We start from the raw sequence: 27,996 nt of genomic DNA, 5'->3' as shown, positions 1-27,996 counted from the left end.
GCCTGCTTTCCCCATAAAATGGTGTTTTAAAGTTTATGTGTAAATGATCTCGATCTGAGGCTCAGATCTGCCACAGGGTGGGCCTGCAATGATCTGATCCATCCCAGCAGACCTTCAATGCTTAGCATCTGTAGGCCTAGGTATCATCAACAATCTTTCCAAATTTTACACAGATTTTGTACGATGCATTTGGAAAACGAGGAAAAAAGTGAGGTGGGGCTGTTCTTTCTATGATTCTAGCCTTGCAATGGCAGGTGTTATCTTGTAACAAGAATGTTTGGGGTCAACCATGAGAATTTTTGGGCTGAACATGGGGAGAACATGAAATAATCAGAGTGAGAACCAGAAACCATTCCCTTTAAAGTTAGCTAAGGATGGTAATTTGCTGGCTGGCTTGTTTGGCCTCGGTTATCTTTGCATTATGAATCAAAGGAGCACAGACAAGAGGAACTTGGGTGCGGGTTTTAGAGGGGGCTTATTTTTGTTAGTGCTGCATTTCATCACAAAGGAGCACCAAAAGTTTAATAGGTTCTCCCCGGATATGTATTCTTGTAACAAGGTCACATCTGCCCCCAAGTGACTGCTCCAATCCAAGCTTTCGAGGCTCTGTTTCAAAATGAAAAAGAAAAACGAAGCTCTGACTTTAAACACATCGGATTTGCTTTTGCAGAAAATGTCTTAAGTAAAGAGTTATCAACGGTTTGTAGCCACAGAGTGCTTATGTCCTCTGAAGTGCACTAAATAGGGAGTTGGGAGTAGGCATTATGGATTCAGCCAAAGGTCCTTTACAGGCGGCAAGATTAAATTAGAAATTATTATTTCTTTCTACAGTTTAATGGCCACTCTCTAAAACTACATTATACATGAAAGGTACCACAATATGTGCTCATTTGCCCTGTTCAGCTCTGCACAGAAAACCGTTAATACATTTTAATATGTATTAATGCATATCTACTCTAGTGGGCAAATAGCTCAGGTTAGAGGTCTGCAGGGGATGAATTATTTCCATTATGCTCCCGATTACAATCCCACATTTAATTTTCTTCCCTCTGGTATAAGAAGACAAATGAAAAGACAGGTGTCCATCCTCAGTTGCCCACTTTTGACCTTTCAGTGTGGCTCATTTTGTCATGCATGGATAGCAGTCAATTTATTTGTCCTCCATAGATGCCAAGCCCTCCATTTAAGCTGCAACCTGCCTTGATTGCCACTTTGTGTCTTCTTGATATTGAATTTTTATTTGATATAGAAATACTGCTTGTTTGTTTTTTTCAGAGTAATATTGAGCTACCTGGAAAAAAAAAGATTCCTCATTCAGCAGTGCATTAGGAAACAAAACACAGCACCTTTCACTGTCATATCTTTCAGATCTGCTTCCTAGTTTTGTACACATCTGTCATTTGTACCTTGCTCAGCCATGTGCAAACCATAATTTTGCACCTTATGGCTGCCACTTTGAGTCAATTACCACCATGAGCTAATGGCTGTCTCAAATCTGTCAATGTCTTCTGAAAACAGTGACTGTTTATGTGACTTGCCTGAAAACAATGGCAGGAGATTCATAAGAGTTTCAGGTTGGCATGTTACATTTTGGGCTAGTTACTGTGTACTTAAAGGCACTATGTGGCCAAAGGTATGTGGACACCCCTCTTAGTTATTGGATTCAAATGTTTTAGCTACAACGTTTGCATAACATCAAGTACATAGTCATGCAATCTCCGAAGACAAACACTGGGAATAGAATGGGCCACACTGAAGAGCTCAGTGACCTTAATCATGGCTGAAGGATGTGTTGTGAGATGTGTTCAGGGCTTCATGAAATGGTTTCCATGGCCAAACCACTGCACATTAGCTTAGGATCAGTATGCACAATGCCGCATGATGGCTGGAATCATGCAAAGCACACTGTCATTGGGCTCTAGCATAACGACCATGCCATACTATTCTAGCAGTCTGATGGAAAAATCTGGCTTTGGCAGATGCCAGGAGATGAATACCTACCAGAAGGCATGGGGCCCAAATTAGGTTTGGAAGAGGAGGGATAATGAGCTGTTTTTCAGAGTTTGGGTCCCTTAGTTCCAGGGAAGGGTGATGTTAAAGCTTCATAATTTAAATACATTTTAGGAAGTTACATGCTTCCAACTTTGTGGCAACAGTTCGGGGAAGACCCTTTTCCATTCCAGCATGATTGCCTCCCTGTTTGGTTTTGGAATTGCATGTCCAACAAACTCAGCAAAATGGGATGGTCCACCCTCCACATAGTTTTAGCCATATAGCATATAGAAACCCAGTCATATAAACACAAACTGTAAACATTACAAAAAAGTCTGTTTTTATAGAAATTAGAGGTTTGCTGATTATAATTGACCAGTATAACCAGTTTGACCAAGCTTGACAGTCAGCATGAAAAGCATGAACGGGCCAGCATGACCTGTTTGATCAAGCTTGTCAACCAGCATGAAAAGCATGTCAAAGCTGGTGGACCAGTATGACTGAGCAGATTGACCAGCATAGCCAGTTTGACCAGGCTGGACCACCAGCATGAAAGGCATAAACAAGCTGGTGGACCAGCAGGATCCATTGACCAAGTTTGATGATCAGTGTGAAAAGCATGACCAAGCTTGTTGACCAGTGTAACCAGTTTGAATGAGATTCTTGACCACCAATAAAAGCATGAGCAAGCTGATGGACCCTCAAGACTGAACTAGTTGACCAGCATAACCAGTTTGACCGAGCTTGTTGAGCACCATGAAAAGCATGTTGAAAAGGTTATTAAGCTGATCAAGCTGATCAACCACCTTGGCCATGTTGGTTGACCAGATTGGTCAAGCTGGTCCATCAGCAGGAATATCATGACCAAGCTGGTTGACCAGCATAGAGTATGTTTTTGTCTAGTCTATCTGGATGGTGAGTAGACCATCTGAAACCTGCCTCTGGAAAACTCCTGAAAGTTTTGATTAGTGCTGCTAAATAATACTCATAAAATAACAATGTAATGATGTATTTCCCTTTTTCAAACCACGTTTTCCTCTTAGCTACTCTCTTACCTCTTGTCCCCAAAAATAGTAGTAGAATATACTGTAGTTTGGTATATTTTCAAAATAGAGTTCTAGGTTCAAAAGTGTACATGTTAACCCACTGATATTTCCAAATCCAGATCACCTCATAAGGCCTTGGGTAAATATTCCTCAGGTAAACTTCATGAGCTCTGCCTGCCACACTAGTGTCACCTGGTTGCGGTATTCCTGTTCATAAAAGATGGGAAGGCTCTCTGCTGTTCCTCCTTGAGAAGGAAGCATCTGCGAGACAGGTGAGCGTGATACCCTGCTCAAATTTCTCACTTTAGTAGTCATATTTTTTATGACTGTCATCCCAAGAGACGAAACACACTGGTGGAGCAATATAAAGGCAAAGAGTAGGAAATGCAGGCGAAGAAAGAGACAAAAGCAAAGAATGAATAATGCATCACTCAGAGTTTGCCACGCTCTGCTGGGAGACAATGAATACTAAATATAACTTATCTCTGCTTTAAAATGCTCCATGGGCTGATGGAGAACTGAGACCAACCACACAGAGAGATCAGATGTTCCAGATATTGGAGACTAGAAGATTGGGAAGTATGCTCATTCTCAGGCACGCTTACTGTACAACAACACTGTTGGTCTTCAAATATTGGATCATCTGCTTTGCAGGTGGTTTATTCTTAGTTCATTGAGCTTAGGAGCCTGATGTCCAAATTGCAAAATTGCAAATGGCAAAATTGGTACAAAAGCTTAAACATGATTTTTATGCAAATTACGGTTTATTTATTGGAAATGAAATAACCCCAAAAATGAAATGAAACATCAAATTTGGCTTGTGCAAACATTATGAGCACGTTTTAAGTTTTATTTTTTGAGCAGATAAATAAAAGTTGGGCACACAAAAGTTGGGCACGCAGAAAAATGGAATATTCTAATTTGTTCCCTGCACAGAATTTGTGAACTTATTTTCACATCAAAAATCAACAAAATGTAATTTGACTGGAGGTGTTCAATAATTTGCATACAGCTGTATTTGAGGACGGATCACACAAAAGTGGGCAGTTTCACTGTTTAAAAAACATTGATTCCAGATTTTTGAACAGCGACTCGAATGGTGAACAGTAGTGTATGTATACCGGAATTGATCTATTTATTTATTTATTTATTCATTCATTCATTCATTCATTTATTCAGTCAATCATTCTTTATTAAAATATGCTTGTGAAAAATGTAGCATATCGCTGTTGTCAGGAGAAAACTTTGTTTCTCAGAAATGGTAACTTTACAGGTGAAGGAAGAAATATACTTTACTGTTAATGTTAAAGTCAATGGAACCAGAATTTTATCAAGTCATTTTGGGTAATTTCCTTTGGCCCCTTCATCATGAAATTTACATACAATGTAAAGGGTAACAGGCATTTAAAAATGATGTCATTTTTCAGCCGTAGCGTTGTTCTTAAGTTTAGATGCAGTAGAAGCAGTAGGCCTCAAATCCCAAAATAAGATGGTTCCTTGAAGAACCTAAGATTTTCAAAACGATCCATTGTAGCACCCAAAGAGGTTTCAGACCCTGTTGAATGAAACGATGAAGTTCTTCAGATAATTCCCAGAAGTCAGAAGTGTTCCTGTAAGCTCTGAAAGGGTTCCGCCAGTGTGGAAAGCTGTGGAGCTCCAAAGCATGCCTAGAGCATCTTTCATTTTTACTGTACTCCCTTATCCAAAGTAGAATGATATGAGTGTGGGATGTTCTGGTAGGAAAGAACTTCATTAACAATCCTACTTCATCATTAAACTGTCATTTTCATTTCTGGTTTGTATTGAGTTCTGTTGACAGTTTCTTTGCTTTTAAACCCTGCACCCCATGAGAGATCAGTTAGTGGGAGGGATGATTTAAAGTGTGTACAATAATCTGCAGTCTTAGTAAATGGAATGTCAATTTCAGGCAAATTGTAGCTGCATATTGTGGTTGCATCAAGGCATGTTTTCCGCCTCTAAATGCTCTAAAAGTTTTAAAAGTTCTAAAAACCAGATACAGAAGTCTTGTTCTTTGCCTGTCTCTTAATTTACATCAACAAGAAAAGTTTCAACTACTTCACCTGAAGACCTTGGTGATAATTAGTTCTGGGAGTCAATCCCAAGTCATTTCTCTCGTTCCAGGCATTAGGGAATCAAAAGACGACTCTAAAGCTTTGGGCATGACACCTACACACAAATGAAGTGTGAAGTATCCTGCTGTCAATATCCAGACAACCTATCTGAAAATGGCATCCTTCCACAACACACACATAAATAGACTGGCTGTAAAAGAGATTAAAATACAAAATTCTTGGTATATGGGATTTATAATTGATGTTTGTATATCTATGGTAAACTTAAGGCCCTTTACAGTATTTTGCCTCACTGGCAATGCAGCATTACTTTTGTGCAGTAGCAGCCATGCATGCACGGGGGTTCAGCTTTTAGCATTTCTCTTATGCAGTCACCAACCCTCCTCCTGGACATCTTCTCTCCTGCAGAGTTTAGTTCCAACCTTCCAACACCAATGCATCTGATCCAGCACTCATACACTGGGTCCAACACTAATGCATTTGAACCAACCAACGAACCAAGGCCTTCAGAAGAAGTTAATTATCTGGAGCAGGTTTGGTAGATTGGTTGGAACTAGACTGTGCAGGACTATAGATCTTCAGAACTTTGGTTGCTGACCACTGACGTAAAATAAGATGCACATTTTCACTTACAAACACTTAAAAACCCAATCCTGCCGAAACGTAGCATTGCAGAAACACTCGGCTTTGCTGGCTGTAACCAAGACATTGTTTTCCAGGTAATGCAGAAGTGCCCAATCCACTGGAGAGTTCAGATCCAACACATCTGGCTCATATAGGCAGATGCCCCTAAAGGCCTTGGTTTCCTGGATCAGGTGTGTTTGATTAGGGGTAAAGCTAAACTCTGCAGGGTGGTGGATCTCCAGGACCGGGATTGGGCACACCAGATCTAAGTATTATATTATTAATCCCATCGTATTAGAACATCATAACCATGATCTCTTGATTTATAAAGTGCCATGCATGAAATTACAGCTCCGTAAATGCAAACATACAGTCTTGTGCCAGGCACTATAAGTTATTGTTAATGCCATATAACATTTTATTAATGATTTCTGATAAAAGGGTTTGTAGGAGGCGTTGGCGCAAACAGGCTTTTGAAATCAAAAATTGGGTAAATGATTGTTGGAGTCAACTCCACAGATTCCAATCACTTGGGATCTGCATCAGAGTTGACTCCAGAAATTCTGGATTATAACAGACCTATTGATAATGAAAGAAAAACGTGGCCTGTTAATGTTCTGCCCACAAATATGTTCTTCTGTAGTTAGTGTTGGCATGTTAGGCTCTTGATTTCAAATTATTTTTGATATAAATAGCATGCATAGGTCAACTGCGTGGAAACCCATTCCAACTAACTTTCATTTATTGTCAGCGATGGTGATGTTCCTCAGTAAGAAGCTCAATGGGCCTTACAAGTAGCTGCTGAAAGAATTATGAGAGCGCAAGCACGTGAGTTGAAGGAACGACTGAGCGGACTTGTTTCTGTGATCAAGCTCTATGCCTTCAGGGCATGTTGTTGGAGAAGATTACAGCTGATTTCTTGTTGTTTTGCTTGTTTTCTCACTGACCTTCATTGTGAATTGACACGTCAATGAAGTGTAGCACCTTGTTTTGCACATGTCTTCCTACTGGAGCTTTTGTCTCTTTATATGTCAAGGCCTACAAGCTGCAACATAGACAGGATATAACCAATAAGGTGGGACGTCTAACTGAACACTAACTGCTCCTTTTCTTGCAGAATTCTAGGAAAAATCAATGATGCCTAAATGATCTGATGTCTAATATCTTTCAGTCAGTGCTGATGAACATGGATATGGCATAAAAGGGAATTTTAAAGCTTGGGGCAATTGAGACACAGTGAGTTTGTGGTGGTGAGTGGTGTAAATGTATGAACTGCAGTGGTTCTTGTGAGACTTTTAGGCTCAAAAGTGTCCACCATGTATTTAGAATGGCCCCCAAACCATGTAAATGATGGCCAGCCAGTGGTAGGTCAGTGGTCAACAATTGCCTATTGGTGAAAGAGGTAAAAGAATGTTGATATGAATTGCATAGAGTTAATCCACAGACATTCAATTCTGTACAGTTAAATTCCCTATGCTCATAAAGACCAATTCTGAGAAACAGAGGGAGTCTGTGCTGAGTGTCTACATTTGGCACTTAAGCCGCAGAAAGAAGCAAAAGCAGCTTGTCATTCTTGCCTAATGAAAAGTTTATCAAGCAAGCTAAGAGCAACACTTCCAGAGCCACCTGACCCAGCAAAGTGTGATAATGCTGAGACTTACATTTAACCAAGAATAGGCACTGGACCAAACTCTGGCTTTCTCAGCTACTTCTGTTGAGCATTAGCTGCTGCATTTCGAGCTTCAGGTCTTTCCTTTCATTAGCCAGGCCTACACAGTTACAAACTGTGACATAGTTAACAATCCACAGGAGAAATGTGAAGTACAAAGAAATACTTTTCCACTCTTATAGCCAAGCTGCCAAGAAGTCCAGTCAATAATCAGTGGACATTTTTGAAACCCTTTATACAACTTACTATACAACCTTTCATTACTGATAAAACATCTACCATTCATATTACACTATACACACGATCGGGCATAACGTTATGACCACCTCATTTCTACACTCATTGTCCATTTTATCAGCTCCACTTACTCTATAGGAGCACTTTGTAGTTCTACAGTTACAGACTATAGTCCATCTGTTTCTCTGATACTTTGTTAGCCCCCTTTACCCTGTTCTTCAGTGGTCAGGACCCCCATGGACCCTCACAGAGCAGGTACTATTTGGGTGGTAGATCATTCTCAGCACTGCAGTAAGAATGATGTGGTGGTGGTGTGTCTTGCACTGGTCTGAGTGGATCAGACACAGCAGTGCTGCTAGATGTCAGTGCTGGACTGAGAATAGTCCACCAACCAAAAATATCCAGTCGACAGTGTCCTGTGACCCCAAGGACTAGATAAACTGACTACACAAACTGTGCAGACATCTAGAAGGTGAACTGACAAGGTAGGCTTGTCTAATAGAGTGGACACAGAGTTTATAAACTCCAGCAGCACTGCTGTGTCTGATCCACTCAGACAAACACAACACACACTAAAACACCACCACCATGTCAGTGTTACTGCAGTGCTGAGAATGATCCACCACCGATAGACTACACAAAGCACATGATATATGGCCAAAAGTATAATTATTGGGTTCAAGTGTTTTAGCCACTCTTTTCCTTTACATGTGTTAAAAATCAAACACACAGTGCTAACAATAAATTTTGGTGGAGGAGGGATAATGGTCCAGGCCTGTTTGGGTTGAGCATGTTAGTTTCATTAAAGGGTAATGTTAATGCTACAGCATACAAACATATTGTAGACAGTTATATGCTTCCAACATTGTGGCAGTAGTTTAGGGAGGGCTTTTTCCTATTTTAGCATGACTGTACCCTTGTGTACAAAGCAAGGTCCATAAAGGTTTGACAAGTTTGGTGCGGAGGAACTCCACTGGCCTGCGCAGAGCCTCAACCCCACTGAACACATTTGGGATGAACTAGAACATCAAATGTGAGCCAGGCCTTCTCATCCAACATCAGTGCCTGACCTCACAAACGCTCTTTTGACTGAATGGGCAGAGACACGCTCTAAAACCTTGTGGAAAGCTTTTCCAGAATAGTGGAGGCTGTTATGACTGCCAAGGGGAGGCATTTCCATATTAATGCCCACAGTTTTGGAATGGGATGTCCAGCAAGCTCATGCAGGTGTGAGGGTCAGGTGTCCAAAAACGTTTGGCCATGTAATGGACTCCTCGGAGAGTTCTCCCTATAATTAACTGTACAGAGATTTTTCTAGTCAAGTGGAATGGCACATTGAAATGAAGCGAAGACTATGAAGTTAGTGGGCTAAATGCTTAATATACCTTGTTGGGTGAATTTCCATCTATACTGGCTGAGTAATAGGAACTGCAGCACTCTTTATAATCCGTTTTCTAATTTTAGGGCACCAAAAGTACTTGGACAGCAGGCTGCTAAATTGTTCCTTAGCATGCCACATCATTAAAATGTTGGTTCATGCACAAAACAAGCCAGCAGACGGTCTACATTCATTTCGAAATGGTGCATCTGCAATCTGAAATCTTTTGCCAAGGACCAAAAAATGATGCCAGTAAAGCAGGCCATCGTGGGACTGAGAAACCAGTCACAGCCAAACTATGTGAAATGAAAATACAGAAGGCACTAATGGAGTCCTTTTATGCACATACTGAAAAAAAAATCGCATGTTAATGCAACCTCACCATCTTCCTCACCATCCGACGGCATTATGACTGATGTCTCTCCGTGTCTCCGCTGACCTGACATTTCGCTTTTAGCGTGAGCACCCGTCTCCCAACCGTGAACAGAACCTGTCATATCACTCTGACACTGAGGACCTCCGGCTGCGATTATGCCAAACGCTGCATAATAACAGATCAGTGCCCACGGGGTCGTTTGATGTCACGTTAGCATGCGACTGGTATCGGTTGATGGGCCATCACGTTGTATCGGCAATAGCCTTTTGAGCCCTCGTGAGCGGCCTATGCACACGTGTTTTGACAAGTAAGTTAAAAGCACTTGGAATTCATTGGCGATCTTAAGACACGGGGGCAATTTACAGGTCAGGCGAGTCTTTTTTAAAAAGTCTCTCTGTATATATTGTTTAATTTGAGTTTTATAAGATTCTAAATTAACACATTTTCTTGTATTATTAAGCGTTATCACCTGTCTGTAAAGCACTTTGAGCATGAAAAGTACTATATGCATAAAGATAATTAAAAATGATTATTATTGGAATTATAAGAAAGCTTAGATGGATGGATGTTGCATTAATGTAGCTGATACGGTCTTTTTGTTGACGATCTACAGTACTGTGTGAAAGTCTTAGGCACCCAAGACACATTTTCAAAATCTATTTATTTGTGTAGTTTGTTTTTATTTAGTGAGAAAAGTGTTAACATTTGAATAAACATCAATTGATCAACTATGAATTAATAATGATTATATATATATAATAAATAGTGATTTTATGGATGTTAGTGTGTTTGTTTAACTATTTCCAAGCCTCTCCTCGAGGAAGCCTGGTATTATTGGTTATATTGGTTGGTTAGTGTAGCCGTTAACACCTTTGCCTTCTACGCTGTAGACTGGGGTTCAATCCCCCACCAGGGTAAGCACCCTACACTATACCAATAAGGGTCCTTGGGCAAGACTCCTAACACCACCTTCGTCTACTTGTGTAAAATGATCAAATTGTAAGTCGCTCTGGATAAGAGCGTCTGCCAAATGCCGTAAATGTATATGTAGTTAAAAAGCAGCTCCTGGTTTGACCAATCAGTGCTTCAGTAAATTGAGCTCATGATGTAACTGATGATATTAACGAGTCTCTGTGGCTGTGAAGGTGTCAAGGAAAAATATGGACCCAAGAAATTCTTGTTAGTTTTTATGTTGATTTGAATTAGGAATATGACTTTATTCTAATGTATATTGTGATAAACTCACTGCTGAGGTCAATTGTTTAAAATTTTGCTTAAATGCCTAAAATCTTTCGCCCAGTACGTATGTATGTTGTACATTTGAAAAGGGGGTCAGGTCAATTAATATCAACTTGATTTGTTTTCTTAACACATACAAGATCCAGTTCTAAGTTTTTTAGGTGCAAAAGTTAAAACCTGTTAAAATACACCGAGAAAATATTGCACAGAATATGCACCCGACAACCAAAACATCAACGTTGACACAGGAAGATTATGCTGTTTTAAGTGCAGTGCCAGTTAAAAGTGTGAATCTGTTAATAACGTCCTCCTCGGTCACACCTACATTCGTATTTCTTACACCAAAAGTTTGTGGAAATCAGAACTCCTCCTTTGTTCTTCTACAACGGCGTTTAGAAGGTTGATGTTCTGTCCAAACAGATTAAAATCAGTCTTTTTAAATGTGTTTTGGAAACATTGTGGAAAACATCATTTAATCCAAATTGGCCTCTACTGGGAGTGAGTCAGGTGTTATTTTTAGCAGGATTGTGTCGTGTTATGAATCGCTATCACCTCATTCAAGTGAAATGAATTCACAGCCATGCCTGACATCACGCAAGTGCTAAAACACGCCAATAATCATTATTTGTGAATGAGTAAACGTGTTAGTGTAATGCTATTTGCTCTTCATGTCACAGTAGATCTGCCAGTGTGTTTTATGAATCTGGCCCAATGTCTTTGATTTTGTACTTATAATGAAATGAAGTAATCAGACGTTATACTTAATTAAATATATCGTTGTTGTCGGAAGAAAACCTTGTATCTCCAAAAGGACAACTTTACAGGAGAAGGAAAAAACTTGCTTTCATTTTAATGTAAGTCAATGGAACCAGAATTTTTTCCAAGTCATTTTGAGCAATTTCTTTTAGTCCATTCGTCATGAAATTTACACACAGTGTAAAGGGTAACAGGCATTTTCAGATTATGTCAAAAACCGAAAAACAAGGTTTCCTTACGACAACAGCGATATGTAAAGATTCCCTAAAGAATTTAGGTTCCAGATAATAATGCTGTAAAAATTTCCCTTGATATTATAGATTTTGCAATTGGGTGGCAAGATTTCTCACAACAACGAGCGATCATGGTGAATTTAAAGGAGACTAAAGTCCTAAAGTTCTCACAGATGACATTCTTAGCCCTCCTGTTGACCTTAAATTCACTGACATCTTTTGTCATTGGGTTCAGTTTGAACCCAGCAATTTAATCCTCCAGGAAATATCAAAGTACTAGTGGTAATGATGTGTCGCCCTTCCCCATGTCCCCATGTGGTTCTCGTGCTACTGCAAGTATGGACATGTCGGTGGCCCTAAAGCAGGGGGAAGTGGTTTTTAATTTGAAGATTAGGAAACGGCATGTTATACTGACCCTAATATAATCCAAATCAACCAAAACAAGTGTTTGTAAACTAAAGAAAGAGTATAAAAACTCATGTTTCATACAGCTAACATCTAACCGCCTGGAGTCAAATTGACCCCAAAGAACACGGATACATACAAAACGGTGATAGGACATTGAAAACCTATCACCATGTTAATTTAATGTTTTCCCAGTTGTCATCAATAACTCATTAAAGTCATTAAAACTGAAGCAAAAAAAAAAAGTCAATAATTTACGTAGAGACGTTGAACACTGAATGGGTTCTAAGTGACCCCAAACATGATAGTAGGGTTAAACAACACTCAAATGGAAAAATAGCCATAGCAAAGGCCTTAATTCCTAAAGTTTGTTACAAAATGAGGCATATTATTCAGTAACTATAGGAATTTCAAAGCAAACTGGTGGAACTTACATTATAGAAGCGTTTAATAAAGCAATAAGCCCCAAAAGGCCTTGCATTACTGCAATTTTGTCACTATATGTTCTTAGGCACATTGTGAAGCAGAGTACCTAGAACTCCCTTCCCTTTGAAAGACTGTTGAAAGAGTAGAAGAACGTTTGGTCGACCTCACTGTATACTGCAGTCTTTTCATGAACTTTTTAAGATTTTGTCATAACAAAGAACATTTGAACAACACAGCACTGTTTAATGCGAAATCGTTTGTTTTAAAAATACTTTTTGGTCACCAAATTACCACCGCGAGTTTTATTTAGCACCAATCCAGCAGCACTGAATTTCAAATATCTCCCTGCTCCCTACATAGTGCACTACATAGGAATTTAAATACTGGATCCTGCAGCCCAACAGAGCAAAATACAGCTAAAAAAGAGTAATTTGGAACTCAGGTACATCCACACTTGGTAAATGATGAACATACATACTAGATAAGTGATGCACTATTTAGCTGTAGAAGCTACAATTACTAAACTTTCACATCTAGCACACTATTTGGGGAGCACAGAGCTGTTTGGGATTCAGTCTGGTTTTGACGCGACTTCTGATGTTTAAAGGGTGCAATCTATTCAAGTGACATTCTTTAGTGTTTATATTGTGAATCATATTGTAAATACTTTAAATCAAGGCTGTGATATTAATGATGGAGTTGTTTTAGACTGTTTTCTGTTAGCTAGCTGGCCATCCTTGTTCTAGTTAAGAAAATAAGTTGTCAGCCCCTTACTTCATCAGTATACTTGGTGGTTATTGTGAGCAGCATGAGTCAAAGATTATTCCATTAACAGCACAAGGGTCTTTCATGATGTGGCACAGTAAAACAGAGTTCAGTTGCTGGGAGGTGGTCATGAGTGCGTTTATATTGTGGATTCTACAACAGCTTTGAACGTGGCCGGAACTACCCATTTAAAACTTTGGGTATGATGGCTGAGGCATTCCCAGGGATGGACTCATGATCTTCTCATGGTAGGGCCAACACTTTTGTTCACATTGATATGTATGAAGTGAAAATACAATGGTCTGACATCCAGTCAGCTACACGGTCCCAATACACTGGAAGTTGTTTTCCACAAACTCTCCTAACCTGAATCCAGCAGCAGGGTTTGCATTTGCTTCGTTGAGAAGCTCTTTTACCAGACATTTTTTTTTTGGTAATTAAAAGTGGATGATCATGGAAAGGAGGTTGATTCAACCTGATTTATCAACCTCAGGGAAAGTGTGGGGGGGAAACGTGGGTTGGTGGGAAAGCTTGGCGTGAAGTAGAGATTAATTGCAGCGGGTTCATGACCGGGGCAGAGGAGTTCAAACTCATCACACTGCAGAAAGCAAGAGGAAAATCCAACACTGTGAGAGCACCAGGAGTGAATTACCTGTTGCAGCCTTCAACAGAGCTAACCAAATACACACTCACCAGCCACTTTATCATCAACCCCCCCATCTTGTATCTCCAGCTAGAGACTGCAGCCCCGATGATGCACAGTTTCCTCTCATCTGTAATCAACTTCTGACCACAGAATTTCTCTTGGCTAGACATTTTAGATTGGTGGTCTACTCTCAACCTAGCTCTGACACTGACATATGCATGACCCCAGCAATACTGCAATGTCCAATGCACTCGGACCAGTCCCACATGCACTACCTTGCCAGTAACACTGGTGTGCTAAGATTGGAACACCACTCAATTAACATCTGGTACACAGGTCTTGTTGTTACCATCAGAGACTGACCAAAGAATTACGGTCTATAGTTGTATACCGATGTTGTGAACCAATAAGATGAACGGAACTCACAAAGTGGTCAGTGAGTGGAAGTAGTAAGCATACATATGAGTAAATTAACTTGCAACTGCATAGCATGACTTCGATTTAAGTGCCTGAATATCAGGAATTTCCTGATTCCTTCACATTTTTGCCATATTTACATTTTTTCATTTGATCATTTTTGGCTTGCTTACAAGTGAGAAAGTCCGAAATACAACCTCATGGGCTCCCATGTAAGTTGGCCCTATCATCAGGAGATTGTGAGTTCGATTGGCAGTATGCACTGTCTTCCAACTACGGAAAGCATGCCCAGTGAGTGTGAAAAGATCACTGTGCCTTGGGAGCATGTGCTGGCCTTCAGTATCCCATCCCGGTAGTATTGTGTGCTTAAGTTTACCTTTATAGGTACTAATCCAGATTTTGCGCTGGTAGTTCATATGATTTGATCAGGTTACAATATTACAGCACGAACATTCCACAGTGAAACTCTACAATAAGTAGATTTCTGGGTAATTGTTATGTAGGTACAGTGAAATTAGAGCTCAATATGAATAAGACTAATATGTTAACAACAGAAAAGAGTAATTTTACCATTGATGGAGAGGATCAGGAAATGGTGGACGGGTTTTGCTTAATCAGACCAATTATTACCAAGAAAAGACCCAGCACTCAAGACATTTGACACAGATTGGTACTCAGCAGAACAAGGATTAAAGAGGTTGAAAAGCTCTTCAAATGCAATGATCTGGTGTCACGCATTCGACAGGGGAGTCAGACTTCATCTCCCAGAGTGCTCACGGTCACGGTCGCCTGAGTATTGAACACTTTCGCCTGAGAGACTTCAGTCCCAGACTATATAAGCTGGGACTTTTGTTTGTATCTTTGTGAGGTATTGTTAGATGCAATTACTGAGCATTTTCTCCCCATCGTGTTTTCCGTGTTTCGACCCTTCGCCAAGTTTGACACGTTATTGATTCCTGTTTTGCCATAGAGTACTTTTGCCTGCCTGGACTGTTTTGTGAGTTTGGACAGGACTTTGACTATGATTTGTGTTTCTCCGTCTTTGGATTTTCCTGGCTGCTTTTGTTATTAAACTATATATAACGTCTCACCCACAAGCGTCTGCTATTCTGTCCGCACGTTACATTTGGCTCTACAAAGATCAGAATTGTTCAGGCTACAGTCTTCTCTGTGGTTCTTTATGAAGTCCGGACAATAAGCAAACCAGACAGGACTGGTTCACCACTTGAGAGGTCCTTGTGCGGCAAAGAAAACAAATAAATTGATCATCAACCAAATCAAGCCCCATGTCTCAGTTAAAGCTCAGATAACCAAATGAAAAGTTCTTGTCTTGGACATACTTTCATAAGAACCAGATCATTGAAAAAGACCATTATGCTTGGAAGAGTTGAAGATAAAAGACGAAGAGGATGACTGGCAACAAGATGGGTGGATACATCTGGAACCAGCCATTCACAAGCCTGAAGGCTAAAACAGAAGGCAGGATATTCTGGAGAAACAGTGTCCATATGGTCACCAGGAGTTGGACTCAAATTGATGGTACTTAATGGTAGTAATAAAAACAAGAAATAATATTACATAATACAACAACAAAACGGCATTTTATGTTTTATGTTTCTACACAAAGATAAGTGAATTACAGAATTAAAGCCTTTGGTTAACTTACCATGTCACAACATAAGCGTGCTACTGTAGTTAGCTAAATGTTGTACAAGTTGTCATTTCAACTGTCATAATGTAAGTAATGACACACCACCTGATAAAGTCTGGCAGCACAAACAGCAGTCTTACTTTATGTTATATGTCTGTAATAACTGTGTAGTTACACATTAACAATACAGGCAACAACAATGTAATTACTGGTGATGTATGCACTGTTACAGATGGATTACAGTAGTACAAAATTGATGTGTATCAACTTCTGTCTTCAAGTCTAACGGCATATTTTCTCTGATTTAACTACACCTGTGTAACATGGTGAACTGCTTTTTGAATACCAACAAAAAAGTTTACTACAGTAGTTACCTAAATGTTAGGAAAGTTGGGAGGTAATTACACATTTCCTGTTACCACCTAAAAAGTCTTGTTGCAAAAACAGCACTTCATACAAAGGCAAATACCAAAAACATATTACACATGTGTAATTACATAAGAGAAAATTTGCTGTTATACCTCTCAACATACATGTATACATGTAGAGGTGAATCTGTATTTACACCAGCGGTACCACTGTAATCCATCTGTAATAGTGCATTGTAGTTGCAGCGTTGTTGCATGTGTTGTTAATGTGTAACTACACGTTTACTAATGACACAATTTAAAGTAATTCACTTCTTTAATTACAAGACAAATTATTCTGTTACAGCTATCAGCATACACTTGACACCTATCATGTCTTCTATGAAATGCATGAATAACTGTTATAACTATGTTACTACAAAACTAAAGACAAACGACAGCAACTTTTAAGTTGTAAATCAATGCATACTCTTCATCTTTACCTGACTAAGACATCCAATGAGAACACAAGCAGAGTCTGTCAGATTATTAAGGAGTCGCTGCTGCGACGGAGGCGCTGAAATCCCTCTAATGCACATCAATGAAATTTTGTTCACACTTTTTTCTCTGTGCTATGAGAGATGGAAAAAGACCCCACGAGATGTTCGTGCTGTCACAGACAAGAAGACGTGACAAGCTTAAGGCAGTGCCCGTCATCCTTCTCTCCCCAACTGGCTTGCCTTTTGGCTGGCAGCTTTTAATTTTCATGAGCTGTCGGCACAGTCAGCTGCACCCACGTCAGACCCTGACCGCCTTAGGAAGAAAGCAGGAGGATGGCATGCAGGCGACATGAGCGCACGAGGCAAGCAGCTGGCTACGGCAGGAACACCGAGCATTAAAAATGCAGCAGGCATCCTCTGAAAGTTTAATTGGAACGGTTTGACTCAGTCTGACCCAGGGATAAACCACCGCTTCTGGTTGTCCTAACCGGAGGAAGAGGAGACGGAGCAGGAAGGATTTGCTCCAGACTGTTCCAGCTGTAGATGCAGCCTGAGGCTGGTCGGGTGGCTTTTATTGTGATGAATGGTTTGATTTCAGGTGAACAATAGAGCTCAACAGTTATACTGCACTCCCTGTCCACTTTATTAGAAACACCTACCTTGTTCTTCCCCTCAGTGGCCACTTTATTGGAAACATCTAACTTGTTCTTCCCTTTTTCGACCTCCACCTACCTTAAAAGGCCCATTATATAGGTGTGTAAATATAGGCTGTAGCCCATATATTGCTATTCATAGCATAATCAAAGCATAAAGTCTGATTCTGTCATTGGAGAATCTGGTCCATTTTGTTGCTTTTTCACAGTAGCCATTAGGCCTTCAGAGTTCTGTGAGTACTGTAGTAAAACTCTTAATTCATTGTAAAATTTTGGCTGTAAACAAAAGGGTTCAATTCTTGACCCCAACAGAGAGTTCTCCAATCATTTTGCTTAGTGGTGTCTTGGTACATTCAACAAAGTGAGCCCCCCCATTGGTTAGGGCTTCAGGAGCTGAACCAAAGGCTTAACTTTTCTAATTAACCACTATAATAATTAAGAACTGGCAGTAGAATCAACCAATCACTTTGACTTACAGTGAGTGGAACCAATTTTGCAAAAACAAAATGTCCCTATAGGATCCTATATAGACCCTATAGGTCTTCTGGAAGTGATATATATATATATATATATATATATATATATATATATATATATATATATATATATATATATATATATATATATATACAGTCATGGCCAAAAGTTTTGAGAATGACACAAATATTATATTTTCACATGAAAAACCCTCTGGTTTTTATGTGTGTTTGTCAGGTGTTTTTATCACATACAGAAATATAATTGCAATCATATTATGAGTAACAAAAGCTTTTATTGACAGTTAGAATGAGTTAATGCAGCAAGTCAATATTTGCAGTGTTGACCCTTCTTATTCAGGACCTCTGCAATTCTCCCTGGCATGCTCTCAATCAACTTCTGGACCAAATCCTGACTGATAACAGTCCATTCTTGCACAATCAATGCTTGCATTTTGTCAGAATTTGTAGGTTTTTGTTTATCCACCCGTCTCTTGATGATTGACCACAAGTTCTCAATGGGACTAAGATCTGGGGAGTTTCCAGGCCATGGACCCAAAATCTCTATGTTTTGTTCCCTGAGCCATTTAGTTATCACCTTTGCTTTATGGCAAGGTGCTCCATCATGCTGGAAAAGGCATTGTTGATCACCAAACTGCTCTTGGACGGTTGGGAGAAGTTGCTCTCGGAGGACATTCTGGTACCATTCTTTATTCATGGCTGTGTTTTTAGGCAAGACTGCGAGAGAGCCGATTCCCTTGGCTGAGAAGCAACCCCACACATGAATGGTTTCAGGATGCTTTACAGTTGGCATGAGACAAGACTGGTGGTAGCGCTCACCTCGTCTTCTCCGAACAAGCTGTTTTCCAGATGTCCCAAACAATCAGAAAGGGGATTCTTCAGAGAAAATGACTTTACCCCAGTCCTCAGCAGTCCACTCCCTGTACCTTTTGCAGAATATCAGTCTGTCCCTGATGTTTTTTCTGTAGAGAAGTGGCTTCTTTGCTGCCCTCCTTGAGACCAGGCCTTGCTCCAAGAGTCTCCGCCTCACAGTGCGTGCAGATGCACTCACACCTGCCTGCTGCCATTCCTGAGCAAGCTCTGCACTGCTGGTAGCCTGATCCCGTAGCTGAAATACTTTTAAGAGACGGTCCTGGCGCTTGCTGGTCTTTCTTGGGCGCCCTGGAGCCTTTTTGGGAACAATGGAACCTCCTCTCCTTGAAGTTCTTGATGATGCGATAGATTGTTGACTGAGGTGCAATCTTTCTAGCTGCGATACTTTTCCCTGTTAGGCCATTTTTGTGCAGTGCAATGATGACTGCACATGTTTCTTTAGAGATAACCATGGTTAACAGAAGAGAAACAATGATGCCAAACACCAGCCTCCTTTTAAAGTGTCCAGTGGTGTCATTCTTACTTAATCATGACAGATTGATCTCCAGCCCTGTCCTCATCAACACCCACACCTGTGTTAATGGAGCAATCACTGAAACGATGTTAGCTGGTCCTTTTATGGCCGGGCTGCAATGAAATTGAACCTTTGAAAATTGCAAATTGAAATGTGTTTTGGGGGATAAAGTTCATTTTCTAGGCAAATATTGACTTTGCAATTAATTGCTGTTAAGCTGATCACTCTTTATAACATTCTGGAGTATATGCAAATTGCCATTATAAAAACTGAAGCAGTAGACTTTGTAAAAATTAATATTTGTATCATTCTCAAAACTTTTGGCCATGACTGTATATATATATATATATATATATATATATAATGTAAAGAAAAGGTAGCAATGAATTGCGTTCCATACAGAACCATGAACACACAAGAAACCCTTTGCATGATTCCAATATTCTTCAGATTGATGGAGAATATGTCGTAGATGGTAGTATACAGAACGTTCCTTGAAAAGGGTGTTCTTTATAGCACCAAAAATGGTTCTTCTATTATTTCAAGCTTGATATTGTCAGAATAACTGTTTTTGGTGCTATGTAGAACCCTTTTCAAAAAGGTTCTATATAGAATCCTACACAACACATTCTCCATCAATCTATAAAGCCATTTCACAATGCAAAAACCCTGTAATCATGAAAATAGTTCTTTTGTTCACCGTTAATGACCCAAACAGTTCCACTGGAATGCTTTTAGAACTTTGCATCATCATAGAGACATTTCATCCTTGTTTTGATGATTGCACCATTGCAAAAAACCATATAGCAGCAAACTATACATGGTAAAACTGTATCTGCTCAAAAACAAGCCAAATGTTTATTGAGCCACGCCATCCATTATTTCACACATCATTAACAGGTTGGATCAATGAATCACTTAGCAAGGCAAAAAAATATATTAATTTTTGACTACTGACTGGCGCAAAGGGTGATTTGGACTCATTAGACCCTGCGACCAATTACCAAAGGGGAACTTCACTCAGAAAATTGAAAGCACAGCTGGGGACGGATCTAAGCTAGGGAATTCCTCAATTTTGTGCTTCCTGTTTTTCACTCCCCAGAAATGGGCAAGGTTATTTTCTAGTGTTTTTGGCTTGCTTTTGCTCACTTTGGCCCAATTCACTCCTGTACCTTATTTGCTCTTTCATGGGAGTGTAAACTGTTGCACAGGCGGTTGCAAAATGAACAACCTCCATATATGTTTAACTTGAGAGATACACCAATCAGGCCTGACATTCTGACCACCTCATTTCTACTCTCATTGTCCATTTTATCAGCTCCACTTACTGTATAGCTGCACTTTGTAGTTCTACAGTTACAGACTGTAGTCCATCTGCTTCTCTGATACTTTATTAGCCCCCTTTTACCCTGTTCTTCAGTGATCAGGGCCCCCATGGACCCTCACAGAGCAGGTACTATTTTGGTGGTGGATCATCCTAAGCACTGCAACACTGTAACAGTAACGTGGTGTGTTACTGTGTGTTGAGCTGGTACGAGTGGATCAGACACAGCAGTGCTGGCGGGACACAAAAGTGGAACAGTTTCTTGTAAAATGTCTCTCAAGGTTTTTTATGTGGCTTTTCATTCGTCCAATTCTTGTTCGAATTTTCCCATTCCACCTTAATTGGTGCCACAAGTGCCAGAATGTAACTGCTGAACCATTTAAGGTGGAACAGGAGAATTCAAGCTGGTGACCGAGAAGCTTAAATTAACCTTACTTTTTCTCGTTGCAGATAAACCATAAATCAGGAAACCAGCTGGAGTGATTCTAAATGAAAATAAGTCTGTTTGTCTCCAAATTATCAATGTTTGTCTTAAATCTTTCTCTTTGCCTTTTTGGTAGCTGCTAGCTAGGCAAGATTGTTGACTGCGCTGCTATGTGACAAGCAGTCATCTTCAGGATTAAAGGTTGGTGAATTAGCAGATATAGGCTACATTAACTCCAGCATTTTAGACCATTTATTCTTAAAACTGTGTCTGAACAATCAGCAGAGCTTTGTTTTACTGCAAAGGGTGATTGTTTTATTTTTACCTGAAAATGTAACTCTGCTGTGGCACCACAACAGGGCAGTAAAAAAAGCCACATGCATCTTGGGAGCCACATGCTGCCTGTAACGTGGAGCGAGGAGGCAGACGCATACGCTGAGATAAGCGACTTGAGGGCAAATCCAGGGTCGCTGTCATGACAGTCCAGGTTCAAAGAACCAATACAGATAGAATAAGGGACAGACATGTCAAAATACACTCACGAAACACAAGCCCAAACCCAACAGAACATACAAACATGCAATCATGTTTCAACAGGGCTTAAATACAAAACAAGGATAACGAGGGACAGGCGGAAAACAGGTGGCAATGATCAGGGGTGAAGTCAGAAAACAAGGGGGCAGGACTAAGACTCAAAACAAAGAAGCATGTGACAGGACTAAAAGGTAAACAAAAGCACATGAGGAGACTGGGAGGGGCCAATCGTGACTTAGCCAACCAGAAATATCACATCTGGCCCTACGAGACTAAGGTTATAGAAGTACGTAATAGAAGTCGACGTTAAGGAGTGAATGCTAATTAAAAGGGAAGGGGTTAAAAATAATTGCAAGCTGGAGTGAAAATCCCAGCAAGACTGATGCATTAATTTACCTGCATGAGCTCCAACACAATTCCTTGGAACTCAGCGGGAGGGCTCATGTGAACATGAGCTAATACATTACCACCGGCAAAGTGGGACATGTTGTTTTAAGAGTTTAGTTAATCTACTCTGCTTACAAGGCTGCTGCTGGGCAAAAGCAACGCCACATCGCAGGCAAAGCAAAGTGCTTTTGTTTTTAAAGTGCTGAAAAATAGACCTCAAGGATGGGTTGGGGAAGACTGGGTTAAAGTATGGCTAACACGAACTATGCATTAAAAGATGGGCTCCAGTCCTTAAAACCAGCAGGGAAGCTCTCTAAAGCAGATATTCCATAAAAAATAAAAGGTTGCTGTTGAGCGTATTTCGAATGCAGCACTTGCTCTGAACATTTCAGTTATCATAGCAGCGGCTACCGGCTATGATCTCTGTAAACTGCTTCTGCAGCCAAAAACAGCAGACGCTCCTGTGATAAATTAAACACTGCGACCTGTGCCAGATCTAAGCTGGCATCCCCCCTTTTTTCATCCATAGGAGGAAAAAAGCAGCACATTAAGTCCAGCAGGAGGCCGTTCCTCCTGTCCGAGCTTTCTGTCGCTGCATTAGGCACAGCAGTATGAGTCTCTTGGGGGTGGGGGGGAGCTGGGGCCTTCCAACAAGGTCTGGGAGCGCAGCAGAGCAAGCACACTGTAATCAGCAGCAGTGCCGAGCAATAACAAAGTGTTTACAGGGAGGAGCCCCACCGGGACCTCCTTTCATATCCTGCAAAGCTCACCTCTCTCTCGCCTCATAAAAAAGACCATAAATGAGCATGCATGGATTGACGAGGGTGCACAGGCAGGCGCGCACACGCAGACATTCATAAAATATGGCATAACAACTAATTCATCCTTTGAATAATATTTGCTTTATGAATAATGCCACACAATGAGGTTTCTCAAGGACGTTCTGGCACGTGTGTTCCACTGCCGGTCAAGTGGGAAAAAAAAGCTCTTTCATGGCTCGCTTTTTAATGAACAGCGAGCTCTGAAATGACCCTCGGCTTTCTTTGTTTGGCAGAGATCAACGACACTGAGCAGCGGAGACGTGGAGGTCACCCGAGGTCAGAAAGCCAGAGACGTTCTCTTTAAGGTCTTCTGGCCCTTCAAACTCTCAATAGTAATTTCCTGCAGCCTCTGCTCAGCCCTCTCCAATCCCACAGGTATAGCTACCATCTCACATATACCACAAACCACCACTAGTGGTCAAGGTCGTCCCTCAGCAACGGGAAACCCAAGCATTCAATGCTTGATTCTGCTTCACTTGGTATGTGACCGATTTATGCCCGATACATCCTGTATGCTTCTTTACAACCTCCATGCCACCCTGTTGGAAAGATACAGATGGGATAGATGACAAATGCTCTGTATTCGCTTTGCGGATTGTTTCCTTCTTTGGTAATCAATCAGAGTGCTGTCACAGGGAGGTTAAGTGGTTAATGCAGCAGGATGTAAACAGATGCTCGGGTTTCGTCAGGCCATTACTTACATTCAGGCAAATATAGACTCCAGAGCACTGACTGAGTGGAGATAGCAAGGGGATGATGGAGAACGGCAGGCAGAGAGCTTCATTCCACACTGGACCCCAAAGGTCACAGGAGGCCTATCAGAGACACGGATAAATGAAACAGATGAGGAGAAGATGGTAGTGTCATTTGTATCTGGAGCTGAGGATGCTGCTTCAAACAACAAGCCAGAGATTTCTCAAGATTTTTATTTGAGTAGCCGCAGTCTGTAGGTGGTTTCTTAATGGACCATATTGATCCTACAAAAGTCATTTTGCTGATTAAATATGTCTGGGAGTAGCACAGAATCACCAGCCTGGGGCAATGGGTATGGGCCTTTCCCAAGGGAGCAATAAGAAACTGAACCCACAACCAACAGGCTGCTGGACTACCATTAGGCTACGAGTCAACCCAATGCAAGAACAGTAGGGTTTATGATGTTTATTAGGGCTTAGCTCATAATCCTAGTCATAACAGGCAGCTGTGGTCAACACACAGACAGGCAGATGGTCAGTTTCTGGCTACAGGAGCGATCTTGGCTGGTTGACTTGTTTCAGTCTTGCAGTGACACTGATAAGTGCAAAAAATTCAGCTACACTCATATCAGCACCACACACTCCCATTACAGTGAATCTGACCAAAGATAATGAGGTAGGAGCAGCTGATTAATTTTACATGTTGACACATGGGCTACAAACATCAGAAAAACCACCCTTTATTCATTTAATTTCCAGTCAAAACAGCAGTTATTCACTCGTTATATTGCTGAAGTAAAATGGTACTTTTTGTTTGCAATGAAAAAAAAAGCAGCATTTGATGAAAAGAACACCTTGCTGACTGTTCATGGAGATCGCATTTCTAATAAAGTGGACATTAAATGTACATACATCAGAGCTTCCACCACTCCTCTAGGGTATAGTATTTGTTGAGCTTGGGTTGGGTTCGGACTCAAAATATGATGCTGCTGTTCAGATTGGGCTCGGGCTGTACTCAAGTCTAGGCCTAAATAAATATTTAGTATACATAGACCACAGTGATATAACAAGACACATGTTCACACAATGATAAGGGGGTGGGGCCAGAGTGGAGCCCAAGCAGGACAGTTCCAGACAAAAAAGTAGGAGCCATCACATGAAAAAATGTCCTTTACCCCCAGGAGTGTTCACGTAACATGTACAGCGGTTATGCTTTGAGTCTGTTCCCGAACCGGTCGTCTCCTTTGAGCTTCAAATTCACAGTTTTAAATGTATAATATAAAAGCGCTGCATGTGTTCTTGCACGTTTTTCATGATCCCATCATTTCTGCGTTCAGTTATGTCTCTGGCGCCCAAAGAGAGATGAAAGTTTTCCTCAGGCTGAGCTGATGGAGTGGTCCATTTGCAGAGGCCTACCGAGCTCAGCGTACCCCATGCGGAGTTTCTCAAAATACTTCAATAAGCAGCTCCCGTTTGCTAATTATTTCTTCTAACGTTCTGAACAGAGTGCAGTGAAATAGCGAGCATGCCAGCCCCTCTGAGGATCCCATGAAATCGGAGCGTTATACGTTTTGGATTGGATCTGTTTTCACCTTGGTGAGCGCAAGGAAATACAAAATGTGTTCGTTAGCTATCTTTAGGCTCCGAGCTGAAACTTTCGCTGTTTGACAGAGCTCCTAATTAGCCTGTTTCTTTAGTTTGTTTTGTTTGTTTTTTTCCCTGACAATTTGGCATTAATAGAGCAAGAAAAAAAAAAAAACGTAGCGTCCACTAGGGCTGCGAAAGTAACTTTTTTTCATTAAGCTCACTCCTTTCCCTTCCAACCAATTGCTGTTATTTCAGCAAAAAACAAACACAGGCCCACTAATGAAATGTTTGACATTTGGTAATGGCCCACAGTGACGAATTCCCACACCGCGTTTCCTTTCTTATTTATTTATACGGCATTACCATCTTATTTACCAGACACAGGAGGCATTAATTATTCATTCTTGTTGTAGGGCCACCTCCAAGGCGTTATAGGGTTTCTTCATTCCCTGGGCCTGTATGATTTTTAGAGGCTGGCAGGTTCATAAATCTTTTGCTTATTCATGTCTGGCATCAGTGACCTTTTTCTATGGCGAAGGGGAAGTGGAGGTGGAGGTGGAGGCCGGAGAGGCCACTCGAACCTCTGACCAAGGGGAAGAACGAGGAAGGACAACCTGCCATTGGTGTGGAGTAGAGGTGCAGCAATGGATGTGGATGGTCCACTGTAGCTGCTGTGTGGTTACTCAGTCTGTCTTTAACTAACATGTATCAAGATATCAACGAAATCCAACTGAACTTAAGTTGAGTCTGAAAGAATATATTAAATGTAACCCCAAACCTAAACCTAAACCTAACTAGAACTTCAACTCTAAACCTAAACCTATTCCTAAACCTAACCCTAACCTTAATGTTGTTCAGACTCAACTGAGTATCACCAGAACGTTGGTTAATAATTTAAGTATCTGTAGATCATCTGGAGGTGACCATCTAAATAAAGTGTGACCAATATATTGTCTGTCTTAAAGGTGATTTTTAAGGTCAAGAATATTCGATTCCACTTTCGTAGCATCAATAACACAACAACAGTCATGTGATGTCCACTGTGTATCCTTTTGACGACATTTTCATGTTATTTGAATCACGTCCGCGAAGTGTGAGAGAGGCTTGGAAGTGAACAGAGACTGACGAACTTCAAAGCTGATGAATGGCCCAGACTTGAGGTCATAAATGTTTCACAGCACTTATGTAGGTCATGGTCCTGAAGTGGGGATGAATGAGATAAGGAGAAGAAGATTGGGGAGGAATGAAAAGGGGGTGCCATCCGCATCCATTTGTAGCTGATGTAACATCTTCCAGCTAGCAGAGTCAGCAGATGGCAGGTTTTGTAAGCTGTGTTTCACTGTATATGCATGCATTCCACAATGAAGCGGGGAAAGACTTCACCATCAACACAATGCAGCAGCATTTCAATGGATTTTTCCTGGAGTCTGTTAGCGTGGCATTCTTATTTCTCAACAGTCAGCAAATAAGCAAAAGCTTTCAGAAATACAATGATTGGAATACAAGTATAAAAAAATAATGCAGATGTTTACCCTCCCTGGCACTGTAGAACCCCCTCCCAGTTTGTGTTAGCCATCCTCTAGTCCAGGCCTTATGAAGCATTATGAAGAACATTTTTCTGCCAAACATTTACATCTGAGGGGTAGGTTTGCCTCGCCCTCTGCACACTATGGCCGGTTACCCATCATCCATGAAAAATCAGCTCAGGCTGACGTTTGCATTGCTAAAAGCAAAAATAGCCTACTGCATGTGAGGAATCATTCACACAAAAATCTGACTCAGCATGAACGCAGCACAGGCCTGCTACTAGACTAATTTAGTCTGATGGTTAGTTAAAACTGCCGTGTGGACTCATTCATAACAGAACATGTCAGAATTAATGAATGGACCTATCAAACGAATCCACAGTGAACACAAAATTAAACAATCTTATTGCCAAAACCTCACTAGCAATAACTTCACTCTTGTTCAGCAGGAACAAGTTGTTCCATATGATTCTACTGTGAAATGTAAGCTTACCTGATTTATTTACAAACTAACATTTAAATGAAGTTATTGCCTTTATTAAAATTTCTTTTTCATGCCACTACTAACTACTGCTAATGACTACTAATATAACATAATATATTGCAGCGTTCACCCCGATTATCCTATTAGCTTTCACACAAGTCATGGTGCTTTATTAACCAGCTGTTGTTGGCCACAGATACACTGTACATAAAGTTTTCTCTGACATTGTACCTCAGCTCAAGTCTGCCTCTCGCATCTGACAGTGATAGAATGATTCAGTTCTTCATGAGCTACACATTCTACACACATAAACATCAACCTTCCCAAGGTGTCCTTATCAGAATAATCACTGAATAAATGCTGAAGAACAACCTAAACTAACATTTCCAAAAACATGCACTACATTATTATCATTATTATTTTTTAGTAGTAGTGGTGGTAGTAGTAGTACTAGTAGAAGTGGCAGTAGTAGCACTGGTAGTGGTAGTATTGGTAGTAATAGTAGCGGTGGTAGTAGTAGTAGTAGTAGTAGCAGTAGTAGTAGCAGTGGTAGTAGTAGTACTAGTAGTAGTAGTAGCACTAAAAGTAGTAGTAGTAGCAGTAGTGGTGGTGGTGCTAGTAGTAGTAGTGGTGGTGGTGCTAGTAGAAGTAGCAGCAGTGGTACTAGTAGTAGTAGCAGTGGTAGTAGTAGTAGTGGTGGTGGTGGTGGTAATAGTAGTAGTAGTAGTAGTAGTAGTAGCAGTGGTGATAGTAGTAGTAGTAATAATAGTAGTAGCAGTAGTACAGTAGTAGTGATGGTGGTAGTGGTGGTGGTGGTGGTAGTAGTAATAGTAGTAGTGGTAGTAGTAATAGGTAGTAGTAATAGTGGTGGCAGTAGTAG

This window comes from Pygocentrus nattereri, chromosome 2, assembly GCF_015220715.1.
Source record: "Pygocentrus nattereri isolate fPygNat1 chromosome 2, fPygNat1.pri, whole genome shotgun sequence".
Classification (NCBI taxonomy): Eukaryota; Metazoa; Chordata; class Actinopteri; order Characiformes; family Serrasalmidae; genus Pygocentrus; species Pygocentrus nattereri.
This window is presented reverse-complemented; position numbering follows the sequence as displayed.